Source organism: Balaenoptera physalus, assembly GCF_965194825.1.
Source record: "Balaenoptera physalus genome assembly, chromosome: 11".
Classification (NCBI taxonomy): Eukaryota; Metazoa; Chordata; class Mammalia; order Artiodactyla; family Balaenopteridae; genus Balaenoptera; species Balaenoptera physalus.
Genome location: NC_138896.1, coordinates 15,236,075 through 15,257,938, shown reverse-complemented (window position 1 = coordinate 15,257,938; position 21,864 = coordinate 15,236,075). Strand labels below are relative to the sequence as shown.

Here is a 21,864-nt window from a genome sequence, read left to right as displayed (position 1 = left end):
TGGGATATTTTCACTGTTTGATATTACGTGGAGCTGGGAGGTCTCTTGTGGACCAGTGTCCTGAAGTTGGCTCTCTCACCTCAGAGGCACAGCATTGACTCCTCGCTGGAGCACCAAGAGCATTTCATCCACACGGCTCAGAATAAAAGGAGAAAAAATAGAAAGAAAGAGGATAAAATAAAATAAAGTTAGCAAAATAAAAAATATTAAGAAAAAAATAACAAAAAACGGATGGATGAACCCTAGGACAAATGGTGAAAGCAAAGCTATACAAACAAAATCTCACACAGAATCATACACATGCACACTCACAAAATGAGGGAAAGGGGAAAAAATAATAATAAATCTTGCTCCCGAAGAAGTCCACCTCTTCAATTTGGGATGATTAGTTGTCTATTCAGGTATTCCACAGATGCAGGTACATCAAGTTGATTGTGGAGATTTAATCCGCTGCTCCTGAGGCTGCTGGGAGAGATTTCCCTTTCTCTTCTTTGTTCGCACAGCTCCCAGGGTTCACCTTTGGATTTGGACCCGCCTCTGCGTGTAGGTCGCCTGTGGGCGTCTGTTCTTCGCTTAGACAGGACGGGGTTAAAGTAGCAGCTGCTTCGGGGGCTCTGGCTCACTCAGGCTGGGGAGGGAGGGGTACGGAGGCGGGGCGAGCCTGCGGCGGCAGAGGCCAGCGTGACGTTGCACCAGCCTGAGGCGCCGTGTGTTCTCCCGGGGAAGTTGTCCCTGGGTCACGGGACCCTGGCAGTGGCGGGCTGCACAGGCTCCCGGGAGGGGAGGTGTGGAGAGTGACCTGTGCTCGCACACTGGCTTCTTGGTGGCGGCAGCAGCAGCCTTAGCGTCCCATGCCCGTCTCTGGGGTCCGCGCTGATAGCCGCGGCTCATGCCCGTCTCTGGAGCTTGTTTAGGCGGCGCTCTGAATCCCCTCTCCTCGCGCACCAGGAAACAAAGAGGCAAGAAAAAGTCTCTTGCCTGTTCGGCAGCTGCAGACCTTTTCCCGGACTCCCTCCCGGCTAGCTGTGGCGCACTAGCTCCTTCAGGCTGTGTTCACGCCGCCAACCCCAGTCCTCTCCCTGCGATCCGACCAAAGCCCGAGCCTCAGCTCCCAGCCCCGCCCGCCCCAGCGGCTGAGCAGACAAGCCTCTCGGGCTGCTGAGTGCTGCTCGGCGCCGAGCCTCTGTGCGGGAATCTCTCTGCTTTGCCCTCCGCACCCCTGTGGCTGTGCTCTCCTCCGTGGCTGCGAAGCTCCCCCCCCCGCCACCCGCAGTCTCCGCCCGCGAAGGGGCTTCCTAGTGTGTGGAAACCTTTCCTCCTTCACAGCTCCCTCCCACTGGTGCAGGTCCCGTCCCTATTCTTTGTCTCTGCTTTTTTTTTCTTTTGCCCTACCCAGGTACGTGGGGAGTTTCTTGCCTTTTGGGAGGTCTGAGGTCTTCTGCCAGCGTTCAGTGGGTGTTCTGTAGGAGTTGTTCCACGTGTAGATGTATTTCTGATGTATCTGTGGGGAGGAAGGTGATCTCCGTGTCTTACTCTTCTGCCATCTTCCTCAACCTCTAAAGAATCTTAAGAGACTAAATTCAAAAACTTGGATGAAATAGATTTTTTAAGGAAAATATGATTTACACTAAATGACATCAAGAAATAAATAAGAATCTAAACAGAACTATTTCAATAGAAGCAAAAGATAAAATGATCAAAAGGTTATTCCCAGCAAAACTGCAAGTTTAGACACTTTCACAGGGGAATTTAAAAGCAAATAAAACCAAGGCTATTTCAACTTTTCTAGATAATAGTAGACAAAAGATTTCCTTAACATTATTTTTGGGAAAAAAATGGTATATAATTGATAATAAAACTTGACAAAGATGTTTTATACACAAATAACCTTATAGATTAATCTCAGTTATTAAAAAAATCTCAGTTATAAAACCATTCCAAAGAAAGAAAATGTTAGCAAATGCAATCCAAAAGCATATAAAAAGAATAATTATGACAGAGGAATTTATTCCAGAAGTACAAGGATGGTTCATTATTAGGAAATACATAGAGTTTATAATGTTAGAGAAAAATTATGATCATTTTCATATATGATAGAAAGTCATTTGGCAAAATACAAGAGCCATTCTTCAAACACAGTCAGTTAAATAAGGAGAGATGGACACCTTTTTCACACAGTAAACATATATTTATCTCAGTCCAGAAGTCAGCATCAGGCTCAGTGGAGATAGACTAGAGGCATTCCTATTAAAATCAAGATCAGGACAAGAATGCAGACCATCACCTCTATTTTCCCACAAAGTACTGGCATTACTAGTTAACACAGTTAGACAAGACAGGAAAACAAGAAGCATAAACATTATAAACTAAATATGTGGAAATGACATGATGGTACGTTTGAAAATCCAAGAGAATCAACTAAAACACTACAAAGAGTAACATAATTCAGGGAAGTAATAGGATATAAACATTAATAAATAGAAAGCAATAAATTTATTATGTACAAAAAGCAAGCAGTTAGAACACATAATGGGAAAAACGTTTAAAACAGCAAAAACAAGCAAAACAATATCTCTAGAAATAAACTTTAAAAAAGTGTACAAACCCGTGACTTCCCTGGTGGTCCAGTGGTAAATAATCCGTCTTCCAATGCAGGGGACGCGGGTTTGATCCCTGGTCGGGCAACTAAGCCCATGCACCACAACTACTGAGCTCTTGTGCCTCAATGAGAGAGCCCACGTGCTGCAAAACTACAGAGCCCACGCGCTATGGAGCCCGCATGCCACAGCTACAGAGCCCATGCACCCTGGAGCCTGTGCTCCACAACTAGAGAGAAGCACACTCGCCCCAATGGAAGATACTGCATGCCTCAACGAAGATCCCACACGTAGCAACTAAGACCTGATGCAGCCAAAATAAATAAATAAAATAAATAAAAATATTTTTTAAAAGTGTACAAACCCACATGAAGAAAAATTAAAGCAAATGTGAAGGCAAAGATGGATTTTTCAATAAATGGTGTTGTAGTATAACCCGTCTGGGGTAAAACGAAATGTTGAATCTGTATTTCACACCAAACATCAGGAACAATTCCAAATCGAATTTTTTTTGAAGAAGTAAAGTCTTAAAAACAGTAGGAAAAAGTGGGAAAATTCATTTGTAAATCTGAAGTGGGGTAAGTCTTTTTTAACCAACAACTCAAAATCCAAACAAACGTAAGAAAAGACAACATAAGAAAACAGAAAAGAAACTTCTGCAAGCAAAAGCAACAAAACAAAATACCATGAATAAAGTCAAGAGACAAATATAAATTGGGGGAAAATAGTTGCAATTCGTATCATAGGCACAGAGATTTCTTTCTTAATATACAAATAGCTTCTTAAAGTCAATAATAAAAGACAAACAGTTGAATAGAAAAAAAATAGATTGCACAGTTCACAGTCAAAAAGCTTATAAAAACACTGAAACATATGGAAAATAGATATACCATTATTTTAACCTATTGGGTTAATTCAAATTCCGAAGTTTAGCTTCATATGGTGAAGCTAAGTGGAAGAAGCCATCATGCACCGCTGACAAACATGTAGCCACAGAACTTTCCAGCCCGGGTGCTGGGAGATACTGATCTCGGACCTATGGCGGCAGGATAGATACTGGTCAGTTAGAACTAGTAGGCTTATTCCCTTTGGCCACAGGCAATCTTTTATAAGGCTTCAAATCTTTTCCAGTTTATACACTTTGACTGTTATGATGGGAAAAAGCTTGGGAAGCCCTGAAATAGTACAATTGCTACAGACAGCAATTTGGTAATATCTATTAAAAATTATAAATTTGTGTAACTTTTGACACATTTTCAATTTGGGAATTGATCCTATAGATATACCTGCAGATGTGTTCAATGAAATATATTCAAGGTTATTCAGTGTATCAGTATTTGTAACAGTAAAACATTGGAAGCAATTCAGATGTCCATCAAGAATTTACTGGGGATTAGATAAATTATAATCACCCAAACAATGGGACACTAGGCAGTGACACTAGCAGAGAGAGAGCGAAACCATATACTGATATAGAAAAATCTCCGAGTAAATTATTAATTGGAAAAAAAGGAGTGTGCAGAACAATGTATACAGAATGCTAACTTATGTCTAAAAACAGAGAGAAATAATACATATTCATATTTGCTTACATATGTATTAAGAAACTCTGGAAGAATACATAGTAGACAGTGCTTTCCCGGGGTCAGGCAATGTGGGTTGAGGACTGCGGGAGAGAAATGGGGATCAAAGTTAGGAGGAAAACATTTCACTGTACATATTTCTGTATTTTGTAATTGTTTTATTTTTGAATAATGTAAATGTATTGCCATATCAAAACTATTAAAATGAAAACAATGCAGCCTTATCTGTCTCCAAAAATAGGAATTAGGAAAAGTGGTAGAATTAATGAGAAAACCTGTTATATAAAATTTCATATGCAGAGGAATATACATTGAATCCCTCAGGGCATATCCTGGTCAGGAAGTGGTAAATGTCCTCCTAAACAATTTTTTCCCCATACTGCTGGTAATGGCACACTGTGCTCTGATGTTTTAAGGAAATGAAAGAGTGGTCGCCTTTCTGAGCTATTTGCTTTCCCCTCAAACAGGTTCAAAGCAGCTACATATTGGTAGTATTCTGTACTTTTAAGGAAAGCTAGAATCAATCCCTTTGGATAGAAAGTCGAGTCAAATCATTATTCTAAGGCAACAGAGTGTGGAGATCCCAGACTCTGGGAGAGCCTGTTGGGCAGGAGTTTAGATTCTACCTTTAGAAACTTTCTTATTGTGCTATAAGATTAAGATCTCCTCATCAGAAAAAGAGAGATCATAATATTACCTACCTCCTGAGTTCTTATAAGAGTTAAAATACATCTAACACGCCCAGGAGAGTGTGCGCCAGTTAGAAAAGTCTCCACAAGTGTTAGTTATTCTTTTTGTTATTCAGCTCTTGTAATTGTCAATAATGTCTTATCCTATGAGTTCTACTGTATATTTCTTCTTTATGCTCCACTGTGCCCTACAGAAGGACTGTGTACAGCCTGCTGTTTTTTAAGTTAACTTGGAGAGCAGCCACCAAACTAGTTTTCTGACATTTTAGTTATTATTCAAAGGACAACTAAAAGTGAGTCTGAAGGTGACAGATTGTCTCCGAATTAGTACAGTGCAGTGACTAAACATGAGCCTGAGAATCAGCTAACTAGAGATCATGTCCCAGCTCCACAAATTACTTACATCTTCTCTATCTCAGTTTCCTCACCCCAATCAGCGGAATGCCAAGCTCATAGGGGTGTTGTGACAGTAAGCAGATGCTGCTTGCACGGTGCAAGGCAAATAAATAGTAGATGCCGATTAAATAGGTACTTTTATGTTTCTCTTCTACTATGTCATCATGACCCACCTCAGAGACATCTAGCACACAGTAAATAAGGAGAGAAAAGTTGCAACCCAAAGACAGATTCCCAGAACTAATGCCTAATATTTACATTGAAGGGAAGGCTGAGGTTAATTTTTTGGAAAACTTACATCTCATCCATCGCCAGATTCTATTCCAGGGCTTAAAGGTCAGAACTGGTATCATTTTCTAACTTCAGAGGTTCATTATACCGTCTCCAAACTCTATGAAACATCAATTGTGTTTTATGTTTTAGATCTTGGCTCTTAGAGGAATACTCGCTTTTTTTCTAAATAGTACAAGGTCACATGTTATAAAAGCCTTACAATTCACAGGAGAGAATCTTGTGAGGGCTGCAGCTGTCCCAGATTTTACTGATGAAAGCTTTGCTTCTTTCCCTTGCCCCAATACCATTAAATGTTCATTTGGTAAATTTTATTTTACTATAATAATAGTAATTCAAATTAAGTTCAGAAGTGTAACCATCTTGCTTGCTACTGCTCTTGCTGTCTCCAGACCTTCTGTTAAAAGACTTTTATACAATTTGCCAAAAGGCAGATATTCTTAAGCTGCCTCCCTGCTGTTTGAGTTGAATACATCAAAATAAATGTACAGTCCATGATGACAACTTATTTGAGAGCCATTAAGTGGAATGCTGCTGCCCTAGCCACACCTCTGGAGTCCTGGCTATCTAATATATGGACTTCTGGGGTATGAGGTGCGACTTTTTTTCAGTTTCAATCTGTTCCAAGTCCATGGGGATACCACAGTGATGAAAGTTATTGCTAATGAACATAAAATTAAATAATCTACTGTACCAATACAAGCCTCAGATTATTAAATGTATCATAGTGGATAGACCATCTGTCATGATATAAACTGTTTTGATCAAAAATATTTGTCTGGGAATTTATAACAAATTTCATAACATGGTAAAAGATTTGTACCCCAATGATAGAGATGTACAGTATATAGCTATGTATCATTAGAAATGTGTATATGCACATCTATCGCTAGAAATACATATGTATCTGGATTTCAATTTCACCAGTTTTGTAATAGGGATAATAACATCTCATAGTGTAGGTATTACATGCTGTCTTTATAAGTATAGGTATGAAAATTGAGTAAGAAAGTCAGTTAAAAGTTTGATTTCATGTATCTCAGTCAGAATGTAAGAAAATTTTAAAAAGTGTTTTCAGAGCCTGGGTATACCCTTTTGTAGGCATTCATCATCACAGCACCTTTAAAGTTCTACTTCTTGTCTTGAGGCAAAAATGATGATCTAGATGGGCTTGCAGAACTAATTGGATAAATTAAGCATTGTTAACTGTAGTGACATCAGTAACCTTGGAGTGAAAGGCAGCTTAAATGTCATCTTTTCAAACAAATGCTTTTTATAAAAGTAAGTTATAACTTGGGTTTCTTAACTCTACTCCCTGTCCTAATTGTTTCTTTTTTCAGGAACTCTATTGGAGGGATTTCATGTCAGATAGAAAGGGTATCATGGAGCCATGAGAAACCACATATTCTTGGGTATATAGGTTTGCCCCTTATTTAAATCATATGACAGGATAACATTGAGTAGAACTTGTTGTAGTACCACACATAAACACTCAAAGTGGATTATTTTTATTTTGTATTATGTTCAAGTTGGATTCTATTAAACAAAAAGCCACCATTTTTCTACAACCACCAATTCTATAGCAGATGGTGGTCATTCCTTGAAAGCAAAGACTGTGACTTATTCATATTTGTATTTCTATCAGTGCCTAGGTAATGATTTCCATATACAAGATTTCTAATAAATGCTTGATGGATGCATTAACAGTTTCTTTAGAAAGTCCTCCTTGATAACTGATATAATTAAAGGAATATACTACTTGGTGTTATAACTTAGTGCAGATTTATATTATTTAATAAAGGATGTAATTCATAAAATAATTGGAATTTGCTATTTTTCCATGTGGCTTTGATGTGGATAATTCCCACAAGGAATGGATGGAAAGATGAATTTAATGTTTCTTTCTAGGTCAATTTTTTCTGGAGGAATTTATTTGTCAATGTTTAAGTATCAAATACAAATGTTACATGACTCCTTCCTCTCAGTATTTTTCCTATTGACCTTAATTTCCAAGTGATAAATGTTCATTAGAGTTGCACCATAAAATTCAATTTTTATTTACTAGCACAACTGTAGTTTTATGAAGGAAAAAATTCACACTCCATCTTTCTCAAAGCTTTAAGAAACATTTTGAGGCTATTCATCACTTTTCTTTGAAATCTACAAAAAACAAATAGCCAAAGAGATGACACCATTTTGAGTAAGAATTACTCTCAACAAAGAGCAATTCTATCTATCTATCTATCTATCTACCTACCTATCTATCTATCATCTATCTCACTGAGATAGGTTCGTTTAGCTGATGAGAGCTTGGGATCCCTAAGGCTAAGCCCATGGATTAATACACAAGGGATTGGTTCTATGACCATGAGCAGCTCTATTGATCATGGGGATCAGGCTTGTACGTACATGTTCTGGTCACCAAAGGGCTGGGTGATGAGTCAGTGCACATGATCACTACTAGAAAAACAACTCAGAATGTGAGCTCCACGTTTTGTGGATCTATAGTTTATACTTTGTTACTTATTTCTCAGTACCTCTACTTGGTACTATTCTGGGTGTTATGTAGGTATGTAGAACACATCAAATTGACCCAGGTACACAGGTAACACCCTCACTCTCCTATGCTCTCCATCTTCTACTGTTTGTTTTTCTTCATCCAGTGCTCATTTCCACATCAAGGCCTTCACTCCTGTTTTTCCTTCAGGTCCAAATATTCTCTTCCTTCCACTCCCTTTATTACCCTTCCTCTTTTTTCACTGGCCCAATTTCTAATCAACAATCAGCTCTCACTTTGAATGTCATTTCCCTTCATTTTTTTCTGATAGCACCTTCCCCACCCCCAGATTTTATACTCTTAAAACCTTATATATGTCCTTTGTAAAACTTATCATTATTATGGTAGAAGAAATTGAGAGATTGTTATAAACTGTGTCTTCTCCATAGAATCTTAGCTCCATGAGGGCAAAGACAATGTTTTCTTGTTCTTCTACATATTCCTAGCATATAATAGAGATTTAATTATTATTTTTGAATAAATAACTAAAATTATGCTATTCTTATACTTGTAGGTTGCTGGAAAAATTGTATAATACTTCATACACAATAATTAAGCTTTCAGTAGGTGAGCATATACTATAATATTTTGAATCCATGAGAAAGGAGTTTTGAAATATACAGAAAACACATGGGTTGTAAAGTTAAGTGAGGAAAAAGCAGGATACAGCACTGTAAGAACAATATGACCTAATTGGTGTATGCATAGGAAAACCCAGGAAGAAAATCCACTGAAATGCTCAAAGCATTTTTTCTTAAATGTTCAAAGATGAGATTTTAAAAATACAGTTCTGTAGTTTCCATATAATTGAGAAAATAAAGTTATTAGAGAAATAAATATTTTAATTATTTATTCATTATTGATTAAACACTGTTTTTCCAGACCCTGGGCAAAAGCAAGCATTTGCAATAAAAACAGAGCCCCTGCCTGCTTGAACTTTCATTCTTATGGGAAGAAAGATCAATAAATCAGTAAACAAACAAATAAATAAGAGAATGTCATATAGTAATAAGTACTTTGAAGAAATAACACAGGGCATCATGGCAGAAAATGACTGATGGTAGAATTTTAGACAAGGGGCTCATGATGAGCTAACAATGTTTAACAACTGCTCTGGGCCAGGCAACCTGATGGACATCTCAAATGTTTGACCTTATTTGCTTTTAACAATAATCCTAAGAGACAGGTGTTGTTCTTATTCCCATTTTAACAACACAAGGAAGTGGACATTTAGAAAAATCACATAATCAAGATTTAACAGCAACTTTGTGGCGTACCTCAATCACAGTATTTATCATATTGTACTCACTCATTTAATTCCCTGTCTTCACTGTAATATTCTCTGCTTCATGACTGGAGCACATATTTCAGAGGCTGAAACATAATTTAAAAATCTCATCACATGTTTGTTAAGTGAACAGATATATGAATTAAAAAAAAGTTTAAAGAACAGGAGGAAAATTCATCATTAGAGAAAGGAAGTATTATTCTGAAAATGCACAAAAAAGTGTAATTCACAAAATGAGTGGAAAATAATTCTACAACATGTTCTCTTATCTGTTCATGTTCTCGTATAATAGAGGAAAAAGTGTCTATGAAATAAGAACCGAAATTCATAAAAAAATGTTAAGGTGAATCATGGATTAAATTAAAGAGAGCTAGTTGGTTTTATAAAAAAACCTACAAGGTAGTTTAAAACACCATAACATATTTAAAATCCAAATTGGAAGATTTAAAAACTTTAATGGGGTAACTTTACACACTCAAACTTTGTCAACCTAAGTATCTGAAAACTAAACAAGGAAATTGAGCACTTGGATTGTAATACAATTAATAAATTCAACATGATAGCCCATAAGAACCATACAAAGAAAAAACTATAAAATTTATGAAAGATATCAGGAAAGGTTAATCAATAATGAGTCACATGTTCTTGTAAGAGTGACTGTTATAAAGATATCAATTCTTATATATTAAATTTACAGGTCTAAATATTGTTCCAAGTACCACTTAAATATATTTAATTCTGGGGTTTTGACAAAATAATTAAAAGCCTTCCTGAAAAATAAAGTTTTGGATACATTAGAAAAAACATGAATAGAGAAGACATAAGAAGGGGATATTAGGTATTGGTATGTTTTGAAGCTGTAAAAATTTAATCAATAGAATGGAAAGACCATTAGAGGGGATAGAAAGCAGTATAGCATGGTAGTTAAGAGCATTGGTGTTGGTTTCTAAAAAATCTAGGTTTAGAGACATCTGTTTTCAGCCTTATCATGTAAAAAGCTTGGAAGTCATTACTCCCATTCTTAGAACAAGAAAATAACTGACTAATCAGAAAATCATTGACTTAGACTCATCACAGAATTGAAGTCACAGGGTAAACTGCCACCTTGAAATCTACAGAGACTACTGAATAAAGAGTATCACAGCTAAGGTAAGTTTACCTGTGGCAGAAGATGCTAGAGCCATAAACTGGTAGAAACACTTAAATGGTAATTTCAATGAATTGCTGGAGGCTGAGTGTGGATTAGCTTGAGAATGAGAAACTCCTGGGGACCCAGTCTTAGGCCACCACACTTTCACCTCCAGGAATCCCACCAAGTTCTCAAGAGTTGAAGATCCAAGAAAAATCCCCTTGTGTCTTGGGCAGGGGTGGTGAAAAGTAACCATTTAGACACATACCTAGAGTGTTTTTTCATAAGAAACACCTACTCTCCAAGGGAAACCAGAGCCTCATCTACCTGATAAAAGGTCAATTAGCTAACTCCAGCCCTGTCTAGGCTTCCTATCTTACATAGGGAAGAAAAAAGGGCCAAGAAACTTCTCAAGGTCATGATTCAGGGACACATGCCCAGAAAAAGACTGAGATATAAACATAAGATTATTGGATATTTTCCCTCCCTGACACCTTACCACCACGTCAATAGGGCTCCAGTAAAATAGCAGTAATTTACAACTGATAGAGTTGCAAGATAGAAGCCCTATTTAAGAAGGAATTCTTAGGGAAAACCAAAGACATCAGAGAGAACAACAACAACAAAAATACTAGAGGAAACTGAAGCCTCTGGCAACTACAGCTGCAGCAAACATTACACATAGCCCAGCTCCTAGGCAGATTAATATAAAACTTCACATCAAAGGCCAACTTACCTTTACATTTACCATTCTTATTACTTAATACATTATGTTAGGACTTCAACAAAAAAATTACAAAACATGCTAAAAGGCAAAGAAAAACCACAGTCTGGAGAAACAAAGCAAGCCTCAAATCCAAACCCAGATGTGACACAAATATGGAATTATCAGATAGAGAACTTAAAATAATTATTAGTAATATGTTGAGTTCTAATGAAAAGGTAGATAATATGAAAGTGCAGATAGATAGTGTAAGCAGAGAGATAAAATTCTAAATAATAATCAAAAGGAAATGCTAGGAATCAAAAACAGAGTAACAGGAATGAAGAATTCTTTTGATGGGCTCATCAAGAGACTGGATATGGCCAATGAAAGAATCGATAAGCTTGAAGATATATCAGTAGAAACTTCCCAAACTGAAATGCAAAGGAAAAAAGATGAAAAAAAAAAAAAGACTAGAATATCTAAGTCTATGAGATGATTACAAATAGTATATCATACAGGTAATTGGGATAACAGAGTAGAAGACAGAATGTAACAGAGGAAATATTTGAATTAATAATGGCTAAAAATTTTCCAAAATTAACAACAGACATAACACCACAGATCCAGGAAGCTCAGAAAACACCAAGCATGGTGAGTACTAAAAAATATACTCCTAGGCATATCATTTAAACTGCAGAAAATCAAACACAAAGAGAAAATTTTGAAAGAAGCCAGAGGGGAGAAAATATCTTACCTTTACAGCAATGAGGATAAGAAGAAAAAACACAAATTACTGATATCACAAATGAAAGAAGAGTCATCATTATTACATATCCTTGATATGATGTCCTGAAGTGGCACTTTATGGGATCTATATGAGGAAAACTATAGAATTCTGATGAAAGAAATCTAAGATGATGTAAATGAATGGAGTGTTATTCTAAGTTCATGGATAGGAAGACTAAATATTGTTAAGATATCAAGTCCTCTCAATGTAACCTATAGATTCAATAAAATCCCAATCAAAATCCCAGAAAGTATTTTGTGGATAGCAACAAAACTATTCTGGAAAGACAAAAAAAAATTAATAGCCAACATAATACTGAAGAAGGAGAACAAAGTTGGAGAGCTGACATTACTGACTTCACTTACTATAAAGCTACAGTGATCAAGAGTGTGGTGTTAGCAATAGATACATAGATCAATGGAACAGAATAGAGAACCAAAAACAGAACCACACAAATATAGTTAAATGATCTTTGATAAAGGAAAATAGACAATTCAATGGAGAAAGAATAGTCTTTTCAACAAATGGTGCTGGAACTATTGGACATCCATATGCAACAACAAAATAATGTAAAAACAGATCCTACACTTTTAACAAAAATAACTCAAAATGGGCTATAGGCCTATATATAAAATGCAGAACTATAACACTTCTAGAATATAACACAGGAGAAAATCTAGTGACTTTGGATTCAGTGATGAACTTTTGCATATAAGCCAAAAGCATGATCAGTTCAAGGGAAATTCTCTTCATGCCTTTGAATGCTTTTTCTTTACAATTTGCTGAGTTTTAAAATTTATGGATGCCCAGTAGGCATACATAGGATCATTCTTATCTGTCTTCCATTTCTATTAGCTTTTGTCTCTTGCTTTAATCTCTGTATTTTTTCATGAGCCTTCCCTTTGCTTACCTCAAACTTTTTCTCATTGTAATTATCAATTATGTGTGTTGTGGTTCTTGCTGTTTCCAATTTATTTGTTAGTTCTCTAATGTTATTTTCATCCTTAATTTGTTTGCTTAAGCCTATAATCTCTGTTCATTCTCGATATATTAAACTTGTGTTCTTGGGAAGCTTTTATAATAGAACAAAAGATATATATATATATATATATATATATATATATATATATATATATATATGATTGCATAATGTTAATTCTCTGAGGTAATTTGCAGTCTAAGAATACCCAGTCTCTGGCACTTATTAGGTTCCATTAAATGTACAATGCCAGGGTTCATCCTGTCTAATAAGGAGGCATGCCGCATTCCCACAGAGGGATAGTCTTAGGGTCTAGATATCTCCCCCAAGTGATATAAGGTTTTGACATCCTTCTGAGTCAGTCCCTTTGGACCTTTCCCATTTCACTCATTTCTCCCTAGCAGCTACTGCCACTACTTCCTAGGAGGAGGAAGGAAATCACAGATAAGGGTATCTTCTCGGAATGGATCTCTCACACTTGTGGGTGTTGGAGAGAATGCTGAAGTTTGGGTTGACTCATCAGTGCAACATTTGTGGGCGAGGGTAGTAATTATTGGAGCCATGCTTATTTGCATTGTACTTTTGCCAAATTCCTGAATTTCTTTCCTTGGTTTTTATTCCCTGACATTTATGACATTGGATCATCCTTTCATAATGGGTCAATATAAGGGATTTCTGCATTACTACACTCAGGACACCATCATTGCCCTGGATCCTGCTCTCCCATCTGGAGGCGCCTGACTCTTTGAAATACAAAGACAAAATAGAATGAGCCATGCAGTTATTTCAGGTGCAAACCATGAACTCTAATTATAAAGTATCTTTCTTCAACAAGTCTTTGAACCCAACACGAAAAATTCTCCCTAACAAATCTATTCATTCACTCTAGTACATGAAGTGTGTATGGTGGGGGAAATCATTAAAAAATGATTTCTGGTGAAATTTTGAATGGCACTCTGAGGAATATGCTTTGTTGTGCTGATACTTACGAGTGCTTGGGGATAACGAGCACACTCTGAGTAGCTCTTTACTTTAGGAAGTTGTCCTCACCTTATGCTCAGTTCGCTACATAAACACATTAGCCAGATGCTTTCTCAGATATATTCTACTGCTGTTGTTTTGACATGACCACGACAAAGTGCTTCTGGCTTCCAGCATTGGTTCAAATCTAACATAGCCAAACCTTTTCATGCAGCTGTATTTTCCCATAGTTGTAATGCAATAAAGTTTGAGAAGGCCACATAAATATAGTCCTGTCACAAAGCTAGAGGTTACGGGTTGATCTGCATGAAGATCTTGTGGGAGGTGCTGAGCCTTGAAGGTTAATCCTATAGAAAATTTGGGAGCCCTGAAGGTTACGTTGGAGACTGCTGGTCTAACAGTTCACATTGTAGGCACTCAGTCTATACTTCGTAATTGATTGATTTTCCTTCTGGAAGCTTACAAAGACCTATGGCAAAAACAAATAAGAGGATCATTTCCCTTAACTTCACCCTAGTGTGCTTTTCTATTAAGTTTAGAGAAATGAAAACCAACCAATGTATTATTCTTGGAATGAAAAATTCACATTTTGTTTTGATTTTATATATGTAACAAGCCAAATTTAAGAGGGTGTTTATAATCAGGTATGAAACCTGAAATAGATTTACAAAGAGAATTATTTTGCCCTTACCATCACCATTCCCCTCCAAAACAGACTAACACAATAAAAAATTGCAAATAATTCGTTGAAGTTCTTTCTAGGTTTCAAAGATAAATGAAGCATTTTGTATCATCTCTAGAAAGTGCTCTTAAAATTCAATCTAACTTTGTCCTACTTTCTCCTTACATAATGGATTTCCAGAGCTGTGGAAAGGACAGCTTTGTGCATGGTAGGCACTAGAGCGTGGGATATTAGTGCTGGTGAAGGGAGTTTTAGCAACACTCTCTCCTGTCCTTCAGCCTTCTAGCGCCTTCATAACCACCTGACACTCTTCTTCTGGGATTACAAAGAGCGATTGCTGTGGTCAGCAAGATAAGGGAATGCAATTCTTTTGGCCAGTCCCATACTGTTAACCACATTGAAGACTGATGGAAGTGAGAGAAGAGGAGATAAGAAAAGAGTTGCTTATTCAAGGCCATGCTATACAAGCCGTTATCTAAGTTACAGGCTGTATCCACCTGCTTCCTTGGGAAAATGAAATTTAATCTCTTTGCATTGTGCTTAGGTCTGCAAACTTAAGAGAATGGAGATGCATCTTCCAACCAGAAAAGGATTTAGAGGAAGGTTTTTCTCCCAGACCAAACAGGAAAGGTCCGTATAAGCCCCAGTCCCTCCCTAGTCTGGGCTACGTTCACTGTATCACAGGTAATTTGCAGCATCCTGGTTGAGGTAACACAACAGAAGAGTTCAGGGCTGGACACACATATGAACCTTGTTGAGGAGTAACAGGGTGAGCTCTTATGGCTATAAAAAGAAAAACATGCTTTCTCATTCACTTCAGAACTGTAGGAAAGAAAAAAAAAACTTCACAAAGACAGCAGGCTGAATACAAAAAAAATGCAATTATCTTTTATTCATTCATATTCCATTTGGTAAGAGAAAAATTATATGCTGTTGGGCTTGGTACCCTTTAAAACATTGAAAAATCAATCAATCACATAAATTAGGTACTTTGGAATTTTACAGCCAATGCCAAGGACATGCCGTAGGGATTGCTTGTGAATTCAGAACTATTTTTTAATAAGATAAACGGCATTTAAAACGTTTTGAAATGATTTGAAACAATACAATATAACAAAAATAAATGTGGAAGGAGAAATAATAACAACTGGGAAGGGGCTTCATTTGGGAAGGGAAAAAAAGTCTATGCAAAGCTTGGCGCTGTTCAATTTTAAATGTGGTATCAGGGCTTTATTTTTCAAAAGAAACTTCAAAAAGTCAAGCCTGCTAAAGCCTGTGGTGACCTTATTGTACAGTGTGGGGATAGTCTTTGCCACATACTTTGCCTGAGAATTCATTATGCAGGGTCAACGGCTCCTCCCCAGCTAATGTCCACATTCCCTGGCAATTCTAAGGTCAGTCCTTGTACTAAAGCCCATGGCAAATGCTTCATGGACTTAGCTACCAATGTGAGGGCAACATTGTGTGGATCTTCGACTGTCTATCCAGCTATCTAGCGTTGCAACTATTCATTTATAGGCTGATTGTCATCGATGGACATTTCCATACACATTTTAAGCCACAGATTTATCAGTTGCTTTGTATACTTTCTGTTATCAGAGCTTTAACATCTTAACAGAGTTATTAGTTAACACTTTTTTATACTCTTCTAGTACAAAGCCCAACATATATAAAACAAAAGTAGTACACGATGCCAAAATATTCCCTAGCTTTACAAGAAAAAACAGATTCTATTCAGTGTAATTTTAGTAGAAACTGTATTTTAGTCATACTCTAATATTTTAAAAAGATGTTCATCCATATATGTTACCTTTGGGAATTGCCTTTATCAGATATTTGATTATTCATGATATATAATTTCTTAACTCTTTCTGGTAACAGAGAAAATAAACAGAGTTTATTTTACACTGTGATATCTACCTATTTAAATAGTCATGTCTTAGTTATTTATGTCATCTGACAAACCATATCATGATACTTGAAATGTGTTTCTGGATTCTTTAAGGACAGAGCACAAGCGCTCTCTACATTAATGTAAACGGGGACATTTTGGTCGTGGGAAAATCACCATCAGAAAAATAGAAGAGAGCAGAAACTCATAGGAGGGAAGGGGGAGCCCAACACCTTGGTGGACACTGAATCCAAGAAGATGAGGACAATAGGGAACATTTTCTAGAGGCAAGAGTGTGGGATTGGCAAAGTTAAAAAAGGACAAGGAGCTTTCATGATTGTTCTGCACTATAACAGCACCGTGTAGCCCCAGGCCTTCAGTGGTATCTGCTGTACACTTACCTTTAGGCCAGTGGTACTCTGGGAATTGAAGCCATCCTGGCTTTTCCAGTGATAAGATGGAATGTTGAAAGAAAGAGTACATTCAAGATATTGAGTGTGGAGACTGAGAACAGAAGCAGGATATAAAGCCAGGTAATTAGGAGAAATATTGTTCCCTAAAGAATCCTTAGCAATAGTGGATAAGATGCTGGGTTTCCCATTTTACATGGGATAGGGGTGTAAGCCAATGTATTCATTACATTTAAAAATATTAAAAAGCCTTGAGAGGATCTGAAAATGTATAGGTTACATTGTTATCTCAAAATCCTTAGTAAAATTCTATTTAGGGGAAATATAAAAATGTGTCAAGGCAGGGAGAAATTTGTTGTGACTAAAGTAAAACCTCAGAGTTCTGATCATATTAATCTAAGTACTAAGTAAGGTGGGTCAGAGGGCACTGAATCCAGGAACTCTTAGGAAAAGAAGGTTGAAGTTAGCATTGAAATGAAAGGTGAGGCTTCTGAGATCAATTTGTTCATATAAACGTCATTATGTGTTCATTCTAACCTGAAGATGTGAGAGAATCCTACTTTCCTACCGTTATACTTCTGCCAAAACTTAAAGCACTTGTGGGTATGAAATAGTTGTTTGTGATTAAATTATGTCTATATGATCAAACTGCAGTGGTTTGACCTTTGTGAGGCCAGCCCACCTGGGACTATTAGCTGTGTGACAGGACAAGTTACTAACCAATCTGAGGTTTAGACTCCTCATATGCAAAACACTATAAACAGGCAACTCAGCAACTGTTGATAGGATCAAATGTGAAAAGTGTCTAATACAGGTCCTGGTTGAACAGTGATACCTTTTAATCCCCTTCCTCTTTTCTCTGGGAGTCCTCACCAAACGTTCCCAAGGAAGAGGTGTAGCTTAGAGTCTACAGTCCAGGCAGAAAACGTTGACTGGGCCATTTACCATGACTCACAGGGTATTAATCGCCACAGTTGGGATCAGGATATGAGGGCTAGGGGAGATATGGGAGATACGAAAATAGTAATAGGGAATAGTCAGAATGTCCTAGAATATGGCTTGACTTTAAGGGTTCGAAGTCCAGGAAAGCCCCAGAGACTTTCTGGACAAATAATCAAAGTCTGTGGATCTAACGGCCAGAAATCTGAGCAAGATGGGCTCGTGGGGAGTATTTTTTTTTAGGACACAGAGATTGAATGCTTAGTAAAGTAAAAAAAATTGAAAACTTTATGCTTTGGCCAGTCTACTGGGAAGTTCCAATGCCTGAGAAGTTCATCTCATTAGAACCATTTCAAAAAGCAGCTCCCAGTTGGTTAATCAATGGAAGCAATTTACTTGAATATTTTTTGAGTCATTATCAGGGCCAAATTTTATTACTTCTCATGACTACCTTAGGTAATCATTAGTAATCCAGTACTTCTCATTCAGTCTTCAGAATTACTTTCCAGAATTAACTGCATCTATCAACTGCATCTGCCTCATGCCATAGCCTAGGCCCAAACTGGAATATTATGGCTCCATACAAACAGCACTGTACCAAGAGTAGGACAACTCTCGTCTTTCCTTTCACTTTCCTTCCAAGCTTTCTCACCTTCTACCTGCCTTGTTCTAAAAGCTTCTGGGACTTATCACTGAGACTTATATGTCTTTGGCAAGCCTCAATTTCTTGGCCAATGCTATGTGATTTCTGGAGGACCAGATGGCAACAATATGCTGGCAAGTGCCTTGGAAAGTAAACGTGTAATGCAAAGAGAAGCCACTTGATATGGGAGAGTTTTGAGGGCAAGTGGTAGATGAGTGTTTCAGAGGTAGAAGAAAGGCTTGTGTTCCCTATTCAGCATCTTCCTACTTTAGTTTCTGGTTCTCATTTCTGCTCTTGTCTTTACACATAAATTTGTTCATGATTAGCCTCAGATTAGCCAGGTGCCTCTGCTAGGGATATACAATATTTTTTTTTGTTTATTTTTTGTTTGTTTTGTTGTTTCATCCCTACTTCAGTACATCATTAGGAAGGAATGGTGACTAATTGAAAACATTACTTCTCTATGTAATGGTCAGCACACTGCCATCAGGCACCATCTTACTTTTGATGCTCTAACTAAGGGTAACTAAGGGGTGACTAGAAAGGGTGACACACAGGGATGGTTTTCAAAGAATGCCAAACCTGGATGCAGGAAAGTATTTGACCACTTTAGCAGAAGGACTTTAGAAGCCAAGGCCAACTCTTCAAAAATTTACTATCAGAATATCAACTGAAAAGTGTCCTGGATAGCATCAGAGTACCAAGATGTTCAACCAACATTGTCCTCCAAGAGGGTGGGAGAACATTATGATGTGCTCATAAAAAGTAAATGTATTAAATTAAATTTATAGGCAGTACCTAAAATAACCACTTATGCTGTTTAAGACCATATATCTTGGAAAAATGTACCATGGCTCATTTACAGAGCTGTATGACCCATATGGACACCAATGTCTGGTATATAACAGGTCCTCAACAATTTTTGATACATTAATAAATGTTTGTATAACTTGAGTCAGTAGTTTCTCATTTCCCAGACTTAATTTAAAAGGGTATTATACTTATGAACTGAGAAAATCCTTATATGCTTTTATAGTTATCCACCTATCCAACAATGGAAAAAGCACTGCACTTGCAGTCAGAGAGAAACCTAAGTCTGCCACTAACAAATGATGAAACTTCAATTTCATTATCACTAAATTAAAACAGTTAGCTTGAACATTCTGTTCTGCTGTATACCATACAACTGTATACAAATACATACAAACAAATAGATCCTGGTTGATAAAGGAAAATCGTGGAGTCTGCCAATGGTACAGGCCAGGTGTGGGTGCCATGTTTAAAGGTGTGATTCAAGTTCATGACCATCTCTTTAATGCAGAAGAAATTTGGAGCTAGTTATATTTTTGAATAGTGTTACCAGGCTTTCTTGTTTAAATACAGATAGGGGCCTTGTATTCAACCTTCGAACATTCCCAATAAATCCTTTATGTTCTGTTACTGGGTCCTCAAGGCAAACCTTATACCTCCCACTGCTCCTAGGTCTCCTAAATTACAGAGAAGTGGGGTGGTTTTGTAGAGATAAGGAAATAAAGAGCAGCTGAGTTCCCCAAGGAGAAGCAATGGCTGCTCTGGTGAAGATGATCCGATTAAGGAAAAAGAAATCAGAAGAGAGAAGCAGCTGCAGCTGGAAGCATGCTTATGGGATTGGAGAGTGTTTAAATCTGTGGTTCAGGAGGACCTTCAAGATGGCCGAGGAGTAAGACGTGGAGATCACCTTCCTCCCCACAAATACAGCAAAAATACATCTACATGTGGAACAACTCCTACAGAACACCTACTGAACGCTGGCAGAATACCTCAGACTTCCCAAAAGGCAAGAAAATCCCCATGTACCTGGGTAGGACAAAAGAAAAAAGGAAAAACAGAGACAAAAGAATAGGGATGGGACCTGCACCTTGGGGAGGGAGCTGTGAAGGAGGAAAAGTTTCTACAAACTAGGAAACCCCTTCACTGGTGGAGACTGGGGGTGGGCAGGGGCGAGCTTTGGAGCCACAGAGGAGAGCGCAGCAGGGGTGCAGAGGGCAAAGTGGAGAGATTCCCGCACAGAGGATGGGTGCTGACCAGCACTCACCAGCCCGAGAGGCTTGTCTGCTCACCCCCCAGGACAGGTGGGGGCTCGGAGCTGAGGCTTGGGTTTCGGAGGTCAGATCCCGGGGAGAAGACTGGGGTTGGCTGCGTGAACACAGCCTGAAGGGGCTAGTGCACCACAGCTAGCTGGGAGGGAGTCTGGGAAAAAGCCTGGGCCTGCCTAAGAGGCAAGAGACCATTGCTTTGGGGTGCGCGAGGAGAGGGGATTCAGAGCACCACCTAAACGAGCCTCAGAGATGGGCGCGAGGGTTGGCTATCAGCGCGGACCCCAGAGACGGGCATGAGACGCTAAGGCTGCTGCTGCCGCCACCAAGAAGCCTGTGTGCGAGCCCAGGTCACTATCCACACCTCCCCTCCCGGGAGCCTGTGCAGCCCGCCACTGCCAGGGTCCCGTGACCCAGGGACAACTTCCCCGGGAGAACACACAGCACGCCTCAGGCTGTTGCAAGGTCACGCTGGCCTCTGCCGCCACAGGCTCACCCTGCATTCCGTATCCCTCCATCCCCCCCCAACCCCGGCCTGAGTGAGCAAGAGGCCCCTAATCAGCTGGTACTTTAACCCCGTCCTGTCTGAGCAAAGAACAGACACCCTCAGGTGACCTACACGCAGAGGCGGGGCCAAATCCAAAGCTGAACCCTGGGAGGTGTGTGAACAAAGAAGAGAAAGGGAAATCTCTCCCAGCAGCCTCAGGAGCAGCGGATTAAATCCCCACAATCAACTTGATGTACCCTGTATCTGTGGAATACCTGAATAGACAACAAATCATCCCAAAATTGAGGTGGTGGAATTTGGGAGCAACTGTAGACTTGGGGTTTGCTTTCTGCATTTAATTTGTTTCTGGTTTTATGTTTATCTTACTTTAGTATTTAGAACTTATTATCATTGGTAGATTTGTTTATTGATTTGCTTTCTTTCTTCCTTTATATATATATATATATTTTTTTCTCCTGTTTCTCTTTTTGTGAGTGTGTAGGTGTATTCTTCTTTGTGTGATTTTGTCTGTATAGCTTTGCTTTTACCATTTATCCTAGGGTTCTGTCTGTCCGTTTTTTCTTTTGTTTTTATAGTTTTTAGGGCTTGTAATGATTAGTGGATTTCTTTACTGGTTTGGTTGCTCTCTTCTTTCTTTCTTTTTTTTTTAAACACTTTTATATTTTATTTTTAATAATTTTTTTAAATTTTAATAACTTTATTTATTTTATTTATTTTTCTTTTTTTTTTCTCT

At 38.1% G+C, this 21,864-nt stretch overlaps 2 long non-coding RNA genes across 12 annotated transcripts in view; one reads left to right on the top strand and one right to left on the bottom strand.

Annotated features, from left to right (window-relative positions):
- Positions 1 to 21,864, top strand: part of LOC309638850 — a 220,875-nt gene that overhangs the window by 82,032 nt on the left and 116,979 nt on the right. The gene's annotated exons all lie outside the window — the stretch shown is intronic.
- The window catches only part of LOC309638843, a 516,516-nt gene continuing 495,288 nt past the window's right edge, over positions 637 to 21,864 (bottom strand). Inside the window, exon 5 of the long non-coding RNA XR_014251323.1 lies at positions 637 to 9,487. This is a non-coding gene — a long non-coding RNA (uncharacterized lncRNA). The remainder of the gene's footprint in view (positions 9,488 to 21,864) is intronic.